This window comes from Pseudonaja textilis, chromosome 5 (assembly GCF_049901715.1).
Source record: "Pseudonaja textilis isolate UNSWEBS1 chromosome 5, rPseTex1.2, whole genome shotgun sequence".
In the NCBI taxonomy this organism is placed as follows: domain Eukaryota; kingdom Metazoa; phylum Chordata; class Lepidosauria; order Squamata; family Elapidae; genus Pseudonaja; species Pseudonaja textilis.
In genome coordinates this window covers 5,018,582-5,030,863 of record NC_141994.1, presented here as the reverse complement: position 1 = coordinate 5,030,863, position 12,282 = coordinate 5,018,582, and the positions used below count along the sequence as shown (strand labels likewise).

At 42.4% G+C, this 12,282-nt stretch overlaps 1 protein-coding gene and 1 long non-coding RNA gene across 9 annotated transcripts in view; one reads left to right on the top strand and one right to left on the bottom strand.

Annotated features, from left to right (window-relative positions):
* MET (MET proto-oncogene, receptor tyrosine kinase) overlaps positions 1-7,545 on the bottom strand; it is a 118,686-nt gene extending 111,141 nt beyond the window's left edge. For 3 of the 6 annotated variants that reach the window (XM_087934035.1, XM_087934039.1, XM_087934040.1), the window contains exon 1: positions 7,322-7,545. The gene's annotated coding sequence lies outside the window, so the exon portion shown is untranslated. Of the gene's footprint in view, positions 1-5,033; positions 5,145-6,485; positions 6,701-7,146 lie in introns of those variants that run through there. The other 3 variants (XM_087934036.1, XM_087934037.1, XM_087934038.1) reach the window with 3 other exon arrangements.
* LOC148125514 (uncharacterized) overlaps positions 6,299-12,282 on the top strand; it is a 130,367-nt gene continuing 124,383 nt past the window's right edge. For 2 of the 3 annotated variants that reach the window (XR_015743744.1, XR_015743742.1), the window contains exon 1: positions 6,309-6,497. This is a non-coding gene — a long non-coding RNA (uncharacterized LOC148125514). Of the gene's footprint in view, positions 6,498-12,282 lie in introns of all 3 variants that reach the window. The other variant, XR_015743743.1, reaches the window with a different exon arrangement.

Sequence of the window (12,282 nt, the reverse complement as noted above, 5' to 3'; positions counted from 1 at the left end):
AATAGAGGTGGGAAATCTATGACATTCCACTTTTTCATGAACTACAAGTCTCAGAAACCCCTATACCCCTATCCATGCTCATTGAACCGTTAGAAACCTTGGTTGCAATCATCTCAAGTTCATCCCTTCCCTTCCTGGTGCCACAAATTACTATTAGTTGCGTGCTGCCTCATTGGAACACTAAGCTCTGTACCGGAGGATCCATGTTTGGATCAGGTGGAAACTTCTGGAGTAGTCATGTGACACCCTCAAAAAGGCTGCTTGAATAGATGTGGCCACTTATAGTTACCATTTATCAGATGGCATTAAGGTTGTTCATTGCCTCCTTTTCCAAATCCCAATTCTTAGAGGATGTTGTCTACTGATTTGCTGGACTATAACCATCAACCATATTTTTTTCAAGAATGTTGCTGCGTCTAAGACTTTCATAAGGGTTTAAAAACTTGGTTCTGCAAACTGGTTTCTGGAAGTAGCTCCGGTAGTAAATTAGATAAAATCCCACTTCCATCCTTTTTATGCATTGATCCTTTATTTAATTTACTGTTCCAGTCTTTCAATTTTAAAGCTTGATGTTTAATGTTTCTATTTTAATTGTCTGCATTGCTTTCATGATATGGTAAGACACCCAGAATTGTTTGACAGTGAGTGGGCAGCGTACAAATTTAGTAAAAGAAATAAATGAACTTCACATGCAATGGATCACAGTCTTCTGAGATTTACACTGATATCTGCATAAAGACACCATTATGCAAAGACACAGTTCCTTCTTCACTTCTGGGCTTCATGTACCACTCAGTCCGTTTTCCTTGCTTTTAATATTTCTACCTGTTACCTACCTGTTGTCTTCCTAATATCTACATGCACATGGCTAATTTTAATTGGCAAATCTTCTCCAGCAAGAGGACAGCAGAGAATTAAGTTATCCCCAAGAAGCCCCTCAATTGCTTAGGTTCTTGGTTCAAGCTTCACTGGAAGTTTAAAGAGGTTAATCAAAGTAAAGAGGCAATGATAGTCCTGCCAATATAGAAGCTTCTCCTCCTTCACCTGCGTCCTCCTTTACACTTTCTTCGGGAGACTTAGAAGCTCAAGATTCCAGTCATGCCAACTGACCAAGAAATGTCATTCCCCAACCAGGGATCTTTCAGCAATGGTTGGCCAACTATGTTTATCCTCTCATCTTAAAAGCCTTGATTTACTGTGTATAAGTTGGCAAAAACTTCATTATCCAAATGATGTAAAATGAGACAAATAATTAATTTGCACTGTTGTACAATGATGTTATCATGTAAATGATTTATACCACTAAGATGATGTGCTTTCCAAATCACTACACTTTCATGTATAATAGACATTCTTTCCCCCAATTTATCCTTAAAAATGAGAGTTAACTGTACTTAAAAAAACATTCCAATTGACTTTATAGAAATTGGCATAACTACATTCTGATCATGTCATCAAAGGATGCAATCATCCCATATTTTGCTGACAGAATGCAATTCATAGTCATAGTCATAATTGCGTAAGGCAATTTTCACTAATCTCGTGCTTCCTAAATCAAAGACATGCAACTTCTTCCAGTCCATGATAGTCTTTACTGGGGTGTTAGGGAGATACTCTAAAGAAAAACTGGTTTTGTATTAGGACTCATGGAAGTCTCGACTTATGGATGCCTTATTTTTTCCCCAAAAATCTGTATTTACTATTTCCCTCTACAGGTGGTCTTCAACTTACAACTACAATTGGGGCTGGGAGCTGTTGCAGTCGTAAACTGAGTCAGAACCAATTTTACAGAGGTCATTAACCAAATCACATAGTCATTAAGGAAATCCAACTTCCCCAATGGCTATTTTGGCCAGAAATTGACAAAAATGGTCATAATTCACGATCATCTTATTGCAGGACATTGCCACTAGTCATAAATATGAACCAGTTGCCAGGCACCCAAATTGTGATCAGGTAACCATGGAGCTGGCGTGACAGCCATTAAGTGCAAGTACAGATCACAAATCACTTTTTCTAAGGCCATTGTAACTTTGAACCGTCACTGAACAAACAGTCATAAGTTAAGGACTACCATACAGTATATTCTTCTCAGGATTAGCTATTCAAAAACGAAAAATAAACTTTCCATTGGAGTCACTCATTCACAATACAAACCATGAAATACACAGAAAATATTTTCTATGGCTGCCGAATTAGAATGTTTCATTCTGATTTCTTAATGTCAATGTAACATGGAGACACTAATCAAATGTATCTAATGAAATACGTTACAAAATCACCAAGTTTGCATGCCAAATTCAAAGTTCTGATAAACAACTAAAGTGTTACATAGTTTGAAGACTAGGTATCTGAGATGGCCTCCTCCCAACAGTATCAGACTGTCCAAGGCATGCCTGCATAGATGCTGACTAAGAGTTCCCTTGCAAGGTGTTTTCCTGTTATGGGATATTTCATAGCAGGTATAAGATTTCTATCCCGTGTCTTATAATACTGAGAAAGCTTTTATGAATGGCCTTTTCAACATGTATTTGGAGACTGAGATGAGAATGAATAGAGGCACCTCATGTGTGATGAACTTTTATCATTTTATGACATTGATACTATAGTTTTATGACATTATTATACTTAATTATATTTATTTTGCATATACTGATAACTCTGGATAATTTTTGGATTATTGTATTATACTTTTGTAGGTTGTTGCTTAGAAACAAGTGATTAAAGTAACGTGAAAGCACTCATAATAAATCTTAAAGCATTAACCAAACATTTAACATGTTCACACCAGAAAATAGTAATTTAACTCGTATCCTCTGGATATTTGTGAACCACTGGATCCTGTTCAGCATTACCAGTATTTGTTAATGAAACTGTCATGCCCTTGTTGGAGTCTGATTCTGAGGGGAAGATTGAGCTGCTGACAGGGAGTGGGAATGTGGATCCTGTGGCTGTGGAAGAAATGGGGGAAGGGCACAGTCCAGCTGGGCATTCAGAGGAAGACCCAGGGGCATCCCCTCTTCATCCTAGGGCACGCAGGGAGGAACGGAGAAGGGAGCAACATGGCTTACGGGAGAGGAAAGGGGCCTGATCCCCTTCATAGGCTGCAGCTGGGCAGATTGTTTAAAAGGGAAAACTGCACATGGCAAAGTTGCTGGAAGCAAAGTGTGTATTATCTTTGTCGAGGCTTATCTGAGTTTTGGCGTCCTCCCAACTGTTCATGTTGCATTATCTTTTGGAAGTCTGCAATTTATCATCCTGTCCTGTTGTGTTAATTACTTCAGCATGGTTTGTGTTGGGTTTTTTTTAAATTTCTAATTATTTTTACGTTGAGATCGGACTACATTTCTTCCCTTCGTAGATTGTTTTTGGAAGAGTTTGATCTCCAGCCAAGGATAACTAGACATTGGGGGCCAAGTTGGAGGCATTAAAGGGAATTTAATTACTGTGTTTCTCATATAATAAGGCCGGGTCTTTTTTTTTTTTTTTTTTTTTTGAGCCCTGAAAAAATGGCTAGGCCGTCTTTTCGGGGGTGACTTAATCCCCCCCCAGCTTCGGGCGGGTGGAGACGGCTTGGATGTTGACCTCGGCGTTAGTGGGGCACTTCGTATCGGGGTCAACGCAGGCAGCACCATATCTGGGTGTGCAACAAAAGTACTTCCTAACGGCAAGTCCCCCCCACCGTTCCCCCCATTTTGCATGTTTTAATATAGGCCTTAATTTGGGGGGAGGGGCTTAATTTCATTTCATGCCTATAAAACATGCTGGGACTTCCTATTGGGGGAGGCCGTATTGTTGGAGAAACAGGGTACTTTGGTGACTTTATTATTTTTGTGCCACACTCTAGGTCATCACAGAAACTGATTTATTTGTGCTTTAAGTCCAAGCAGTACTCTTCACCCTTTAAGTCCAAACAGTACTGTACAATTCTAACAGTTTTAAGAACAGCTTCCTCAAAATGTGACCTTCCAATGGGTTACAACTGGAACTGTGAACCTTTCCAGTCAGTAACTGGAGTGCATAACGTTATGAAAGTAGAATCTGGAGGCCCTGATTTCAGGAAAACTGAAATGAACTATCCAAATAAAGCTGAAAGGCTCTATTACTTAGCAAACAACCTGTTCAAAAAGAGTTCAACAGTTATCATACCGGTAGTTGCTGCTATTCACAGACTGAATGAATGTGCTATGAGAGGAATTAGGTAATTCAAAACATAAAGATTGTGCCAAATTAAGACCAAGGGGAATTTCCATTGTAGAAAGAGTTTATGCACAAGAAAATACAATATAATATCATTTCCTAAACGAGCACACACAAATTAACGGAACTCCTGCCATCCTCAACCAGTGCAGAAAATTGCAATCGAATAACAACTGGCACACATGACGTTGAGGAAGATTAGAATCAATTCTAATATACTGTGACATTGTTACTTGCCATTTATCATATGCATTCCAAAGTTTTCACGGGAGCTTTTTATTGAATCATCAGATTTGCTACAATAACTTACTAAAAAACATGTTTTTGCTGGAACTTAAATTCCACTGAGTACACTAATCCTAATTCCTTTGCAGACTTTTACGGTGGCAAGTCATTGACCTGCATTTCATAGCTCTATTTGCAAAAATCAGGTGTAAGATATTCTCCAAGTTTTTCTCAAACTGGCCTAAAACTTAAGATGTCCTCAGAAGTGTTGCAAGTCTGAAGCCTCTCCTTTAAAAATAAACAAACAAATACATACATACATACATACATACATACATACATAAAGTGGGGAAAGGGAGTTGGGTTTCAATCCCAAACATTCCTGATTCTGCACCTACCCAGATTAGCAGCAGCAGGACCAACAGGTGCACACCGGTTATCTTAAGCACAATTTCTGTGAGAAGACACAAGCGGTAGGCTTACAGGAGAGGAAAGGGGCCTGATCCCCTTCATAGGCTGCAGCTGGGCAGACTGTTTAAAAGGGAAACCTGCGCATGGCAAAGTTGCTGGAAACTTATCAGGAAATTCTGGCAGCCAGGCAAGCTCACCTGCAAAGCAGCCAAAGAAGTCACCCTCTCCGGTCAAGGTTGTCTAAAACCATTTCAGCCAACCCTTTTAAAACCTTCGCACGGCGTCTTGGCAGCTACTGCTTGCAACCACCGCTAACCGGCGAGCTGACTCACGACTGCCAGCCGCCGAAGTTCTTTGTAAGCAACTCGCCTTTTTTCAAGCTTCCTCCTACCGCTTCTACCCCTTTTCTCTCCCCCCCCTCCTTAGGATACAGTCATTCCTGAATCATCCAGGATCCTATTTCAATAAAAAAAGAGAGAGATTTATGTTCTTCCTTATTCTCTTTCTCCGTTTTAACATGCTCTGCCTGTCCCTCCCCACCTCAGCCTTTCTCTGGCAATCAGACGGGGGGAATCCATTGGAAATATATTTCCCTCACGCCAATTCAGTCGTGAGGGAATCGAAGCAACCTCGCCTCGCCTTTTAGGTTAACCGCCTCTCCCCCAAGTCCACGATACAGTGCGGAAATAGTTCAGAATTACTATCTGAAGCCCCGTCAAGAAACAAGAATTAGGTGGTTATTCTCCCTATCAGTTCTTCAACTGGGAGTCATGAAACAAGGAGGTTAAACTGGGCATATTTTCTTGAGGAGAACGCAGCAACGGGTCCTTTGCTTGTGAGTCCAGGATCCAGTTTGTAAAACAAGCGAAGTGTGTCTTGAAAGGAGGGGGGGGGGGCTAATGACATTATTCGAGACCAGGGAACTGGGTCAAGTTGAAGAAACCACCGCTCTATATATTCTCAGAAGCGATTTATTTGTTTATTTTTTGAACGTTTACTCCAGGCTCGCCCTCCTCTCGAGCTTTCTTCTCTGACACCTGCTTATTAAATCCAAGGCCTCTCCCTCAGGTGAGGAAAAGCACCCTCGGAGCTTTGAGTGCGCATGCGCGCCCCTTTTCCTTTACCCTGAGAGAAAAGGGCGGGTTAAGGTGCGTGTTCCTGGCCAAAAGAAGGTCCGCCCGGATCTGTGGAGCTCGCAAACAAGGAAAGTTATTCGGATTTAGAAGCTCCACCTCTTAAAAACGCGAGAAAACTTACTCAGTGGAATTTTAAAAAAAAGCTTACTCAGTGGAGGGGGGGGGGGGGGGAACCCACTTTGTATCCACTTATAGACCGATTCCTTTTCGTGTTTATTACCACTTCCCTCGTTCCGGGAATGATCCCCTGGCAAATAAAACCCCCCCACCCACCCAACAACAAAAAAAGCACATTTAAGGGCTGAGCCCTGCTGCGTCCAGGCACATCTCCAAAAGCAGCGGCACCGTCGCCAAAAACAACCCAGCCGCTCGGTTTTTACACCTCTCCGCCGCCTCGCCTCACCAAGCACTTTCCCTCCCCCCGCTTCAAATCTACAGCAAGCGACCCTTCAAAATGAAATCCCGCTAGTCAAAATATTTAAACTCGCCACACGACTCGGAGCCGCAGGATACCTTTAAAACCAGGTAAAACTCCCTCCTTCCTTGCGCCAACGGACGCTTTGACGATCGCCTCGCCTTCCTTATACTTAGAGGTTTAAATGGGCGAGGGAGCCGATATGTATGTGGGTCTTGTGCGAGCAATAATCGCCGTTGAGTTTTCGGGGGCTAAACTCTTTTTTTTTATGCCTTTTAATGAATTAGCGAGGCATTGAGAATCGGCACTCCTTTAAACAAGTCACGCCCCGAGCTTGGTTGTATCCTTGAACACCCCCCAAATAAGCAGGAATGAAGTCAGCACATGCTCAGGGGCACTCCCCTTTTTCCTACTATACAAACCACCTGCCATGGAAAAGGAGGAAAAGCGGATAAAAAACGCACGCTTTCCAAAAAAGCAAAAAGCAAGTACTAACAAAAAACTAGCCGGGGTGTTAACGGAGACGAGAGCCTCGGGGACTTTACGGTCCAAACTCGTCACGTCTACGCAAGAGATACTACTTCGAGCAGAGCCCAGCACAGCGCAAGCAGGGTCGGGGGGCCGTGCAAAAGCTCCGGAGCTAAACGGCTGGTGCATTGCAGCGGCGGCGGCGGCGGAGGTTTTGTGCCCGGATCCCTTTTTCCTCGCCCATGCATGCATGCATGCAGCCCGCCGGGGGATCGCTTAGGCTTTACATACCTTCCCTGCTGAAGGCGGCGGTCGCAGCTGCGTTCAGCGGCCGGCTCCTTTTTTTGACATCTGGCTTCTTTTCGTTGCCCCCGTCCCACGAAAACGCCCCCCCCGAGCCCGCTCCACCCCGGACTTGCGGGGAAAGCTCCACGCTTCCCCTTTCTTCCTTGCGGCTCGAACCCACCTGGAGGGAAGGCGCCGAGACGCCTCCAGGCGCCGCCCGCGAGGGAGCCTCTCTTCACGCGCCTGGTTGGTGACGGGGGCTCCGAGCGAGCTGCTCTCCCGCTCTTGGCGGCGGCGGCGGCGGCGGCTCCGAAGGCTTTGCGCGCCCCTCCCTTCCCGTGCGGTCCTCCTGACCTGCTTGTGACTCACTTACAGCGCGAGTGGGGTTGTGTGTGTGTGTGTGTGTTTGTGTGTGTGTGGTGCGGGGGACGCTGGCCAAGGACGAGGCGTCTTTCCGTTCGTCGGGGCCAACTACAACAGGCCACCCTCTTCTCCTTCTCCTCCTCCCCGCTTCGTCGCCGAAAGCGAACCGAGGCGCCGAGAGCCTCGCTTCCCTTTCCCGCCAATATTGCCCCACTTTTTTTTTCCCCCCTCGTCTCTTCCACTCAGCCGGCTTCAGGTGATTTCCTCCACACAAACACACACACACACACCCCGGTCCCCTCCAAAGGAAGCGCCTTTGGAGGCAGCGCGGGGAAGGCGAAAAGGCTCGGCTGAGGGGAAGAAGAAAAGCTGAGACTTTCCCAGGAGTTACCACCGAGCGCGGAGACAAAGGCTCGGGAGGAAAAGAGCTTCGTTCGTGCTATTGTTAGCCGGCCCTCCATTGTCCTGAGGGAGGCGGCCGGCGACGAACTACACGGATTACTAAGCAACTGAAAGAAAGGCTGCTTCGCTCCAAAGTGACAGATTTCTTAAGGCCGAGGAGGGAAGGCGGGTTTTTCTCTTGAGGGAAGTTGGATTTCACTGCGCCTTGTGTGGAGCTTGGGTGGGATACCTGTAGCGCCAAGATTTGGCCAACAAGACTGGACGTGGATTTGACTTCCTCTTCTGTGACTTGAAAGGTCTAATCGTTGCAGCCCCCAACCCACCATCATAAAGGATAAGGCATATATTGCACTGCCTGAGCTTCCCACTTTAGCATGTGTGGCACCTAAGTTTGTGGCCCCTTAAAAACCCCCAGCAAAAAGCACCTTTCATAGAAGAATGCTCCATTAAAAAGGATGGTTGCAACTACTCCACATATCTGCAACACGGTCCCCCCTCCAGCTGTTTTGGATTTCAAACCCTCATTTTCTCATCATGTGCTTTTTGTTGACTCAAGTTTATGGCTGCTGAATGGAAATATATTTGGATAGTAACACACTGGGAAAGGTTGCAGCGGTTCATGAAAACTGAGAGCACAATAAAACCATTCAAATTGCCATCAATGCGCTCTGTTGTCATATTTGTGCCTCAGTGCTACTGTTCGTGCTTGAAATTTAACACTCCACACCATCCGCGTCTTCTGTTTTTTTAGATTACTTTTTTTTCTAGAGACCCATGAAATATATGAAAAATGGACTCAGCCAGTGGCATTTCGCTATTCACCAATCTCTACAAATCAATTTCTACCCTAAGAAATGCCTTCACAATAAGCAAAAGAAAAATAAAATTAAACCAGGTCTCAACAGGTTTAGGCTGAAATGTTTGTTACTGGCTAGTCTGCAATGGTTTCTGTTGCACAAACTCAACCAGCACGATTGTTTTAGGGCTGAGTATTCTGCAAGTCTAGGTAATTGATGTTAATGGAGTGAAACAGTTCAGATCCCTATGAGCTAGAATGGCATGTAAACACAGCCTTTATTATGTTCAAATATGAGCATGTATCAGCTGAGTGTGTGACTGCACTTTTAAAAGTACCCCTCTGCCCTTTAGATTGGAAGTTAAATCTTGCTATCAATAGGCACATAGAAAATAAAAAGAACAACTCACTAATTTTTATAAACACCATTATATTTAATATCTATTGATGTTTCTTTCCTGGAGAGAGCATTAAACAATGCAAGCTGTTTTCTGACTAATGCAGTATAAATGAGCAAGCTCATGTAGATTAGTTGATTATGGGGGTACGTCAGTTTACATTCAAAAACAGTTGGTAAATTGCAGTTTCAGTGGCAGGTTTTTTTTTAAATTGCAGTTTAGAATATATTAATATCTTCTGAGATGAATTATTTGATATTCACATTTTCCTTGTGGTAACTTCATTTTGTCTTGCCGCCATCAGGGTAAAATGTATAGAATCAAAATATATTATGACAGTGCAAATAACAATTTCTGCCTGCAACTTAACTCCTAACTACAGAAGTCAGTTTTTCAATTAACCATATGCATATGTCCTTTGACCCTAAAACCAAGGCAGAAAACTAGCATTTAGGGAGTATGAGTAAATGTTTTTGTTTGCTAATGTTTTGTTTAAAAAACTGTAAAACACAAATGTTGGCAAAACCTTGTGAGTTTTCTAAATAGAAGATGCTATAAAATACAATGTCCTTATTGTCCATTTAAACATAAACGGATATCTTTTGCTTTTTTCTCTATGCCGACCTACTGAGATAATGCAATGGACCTCTGAGAAAATTCAATCTGTATTGTCTCTGTTGTGACTGTCAGGGGTGAACATCTTTCCCTGGAGACCCAGATTTAAATCACCACATAAACATCATCAAATCACCATCTATTTGTGGGTATTTCCTGAGAAGATATTAAATACATGGACTGTTCTGCCTATAATACTCTTATTTTATATATGCTCCAGAAATGGGGCCTCTTGAACCAACTGGAAGGGAAAGGAAGTACTGGGGTTTGTAATGAGCACTTTGGTAATCAAACCCTTGCGAGCATGAGCAAGCAAGTAGAATATAAAATATTTTGTGCCAAGTAAGTGCATTCATAAACTATGACAGTGCTCAGAATTAGAAGGAATGGGTGACTGTTCTTAAATTGGGGTGCACAGCTTCCTTCCCAAGTTTACCCCAATCTCTTTTTATTGCATATAATGTTAGTGCTCAAGAGTTGACAGAAACAATTTTCCTTTTCACTTCCAATCCCTTGAATCCAGTTTCAAGATAACCTATAATCACTGTGTTCCAAGACTATGAAGTAGAAATCAGTCATATTCCAAGCTGCTTCAGGTTTTGGTAACAAACCCCTTGCTACTAACTCATGTAAAATAAAGGAATTGCTTGCATCCTATCCTCAATCTTACTTAATGTTAATTTTTTTGTTAATCATTCATATATTCCAACAGTGTTGTGAAAGGCGCTTTTCCTCTTGTAGACCTGAAGCCCCTGAACTGAGAGTCAGAGGTTCGTGCAAATGAAGGAATTTCCCACAAATTACACTGATATGCAGTGTTTAAAAGAAGCAAGCAGACAAAACAAAGAATAGTTTTATTGTGGTTTCAAATAGAAGGCAAAAATGAATAGTCTGTTATCATGGTATCACAAAGATTCAGAGCACTTTCTGGGGTGTGATGCTAATTCACCTCCTCACAGTGCACCCTGGATAACACAGTAGTGTAAACCAAATGACCAGCAACAATTGGCAGCCAGACTACATTGGAGAATTGGCAGTAATGACAGCTGGCAGCCACACATCTTTGTGGAACTCCTGGCTCTCTAAATACATGGCAACAGATAAACAACAAAGGACAAGACAGATTGGGGACATCGTTGTGGGGTCTTTGCTCTATCCCTCAGTGTGAGTGTGGTGCTCCTTGACAAAATATTCATCACATTGTGTCCGAATGTCCTTCAAGAGTTTACACCGGCCCAATGTCTGGTTTTTTTCGGTGTGGACCACCCTGTCCTTGGATGGCTGGGTGGACTGGACATTGACATTTGAACTACTGTAGGTCCATGTATTTGCCATACACTGAATAAATAAATAAGAGTTCTTCCTGAATAGGAATGGAGTAGTCATGTGCAGATGTTCTATAAAGGAGTTGAGAGACTTGATCAGAATTAAACATGTTTGCCTAGTAATGTTTCATGGGTATCAGTATCAACTTCATATAGTGTACTAAGCCAAAACCAAATAAATAAATGTATAGCTTAACATGATAGTGAAAGCCTTCTGTCTAAACTCTTTTTGCTTCCTTCATATTTATACTCAGTGGGTTTTTACAGATATTGAACCTTTTGCATTACAAATATTTTTTTGTCCAAAATCAGTTTTTGTCAGGTAATTCATAGAATTGTAGATTTAGAGGACGATATCAAAGTTCATCTAGTCCGACCCCTGCTTGAGGCATGATCTGCTAAATGCATTTGGAACAAATCACTATCCAGTTTTGATTTGAAGACAAGTATACCATTTTAGGAAACTCTAAAATGTTGAGTACAGGTCCTAATTTTGTATCACCTACACCCTACATTTTTATTATTAATAAAAATGTTCAACAGCATTGACCCCAAGACAAATTGGGGCAGCCATTGCAGCCATTCACTTGAAATTACAGACTACATCTAATATACTCTGTTTTAACTGTCCAATTAGCAAACGCAAAACAAGGAAACGCTCTCGGGAGGATTGAATTCCCAAAAGTAAACCTTTATTGGATAAACCATGTTGGTACTGAAGAAACAAAACCAGCACTGGTTTCTCCTGCAAATGTTTGTCCAGTTAAGCAATCCTTTCTCCTTCTCCCCACCCCTGGATGGTCACATTGTCCAATTATGAGATGGTCTTTTGTTATGAAAAATAATCCATCTCTTTCTCAAGCACCTGCAGCAGTGACCTTGCTAGCTCCAATCTCTGCATACATTCTCCACATTCTTTTTCCTTCCCCCACTTCATTGGCATGTTGGAAAGCATTATTTTTGAAAAAAGCAAATTGCTTCAGTCTTGACACTCTGTGGATATAGTTGCTGAACTATATGAATCCATACAGCAAGTGTGTCATCTAGGTTGTATTTTATCATGTTATTAATGAGGATATTATGAAAACTTTTTCAAACACTTTGCTCACATCGAAGTACATCATATACATAGCATTCTTCTCATCTAGCAACTATGTTAAAATCAGAGACAGGATAAGCCGGAGATGACTTGCTTAAGAAACATGTCCAGTGTAAAAATCAAGTTCTGTAGTTTCCTGGAGCC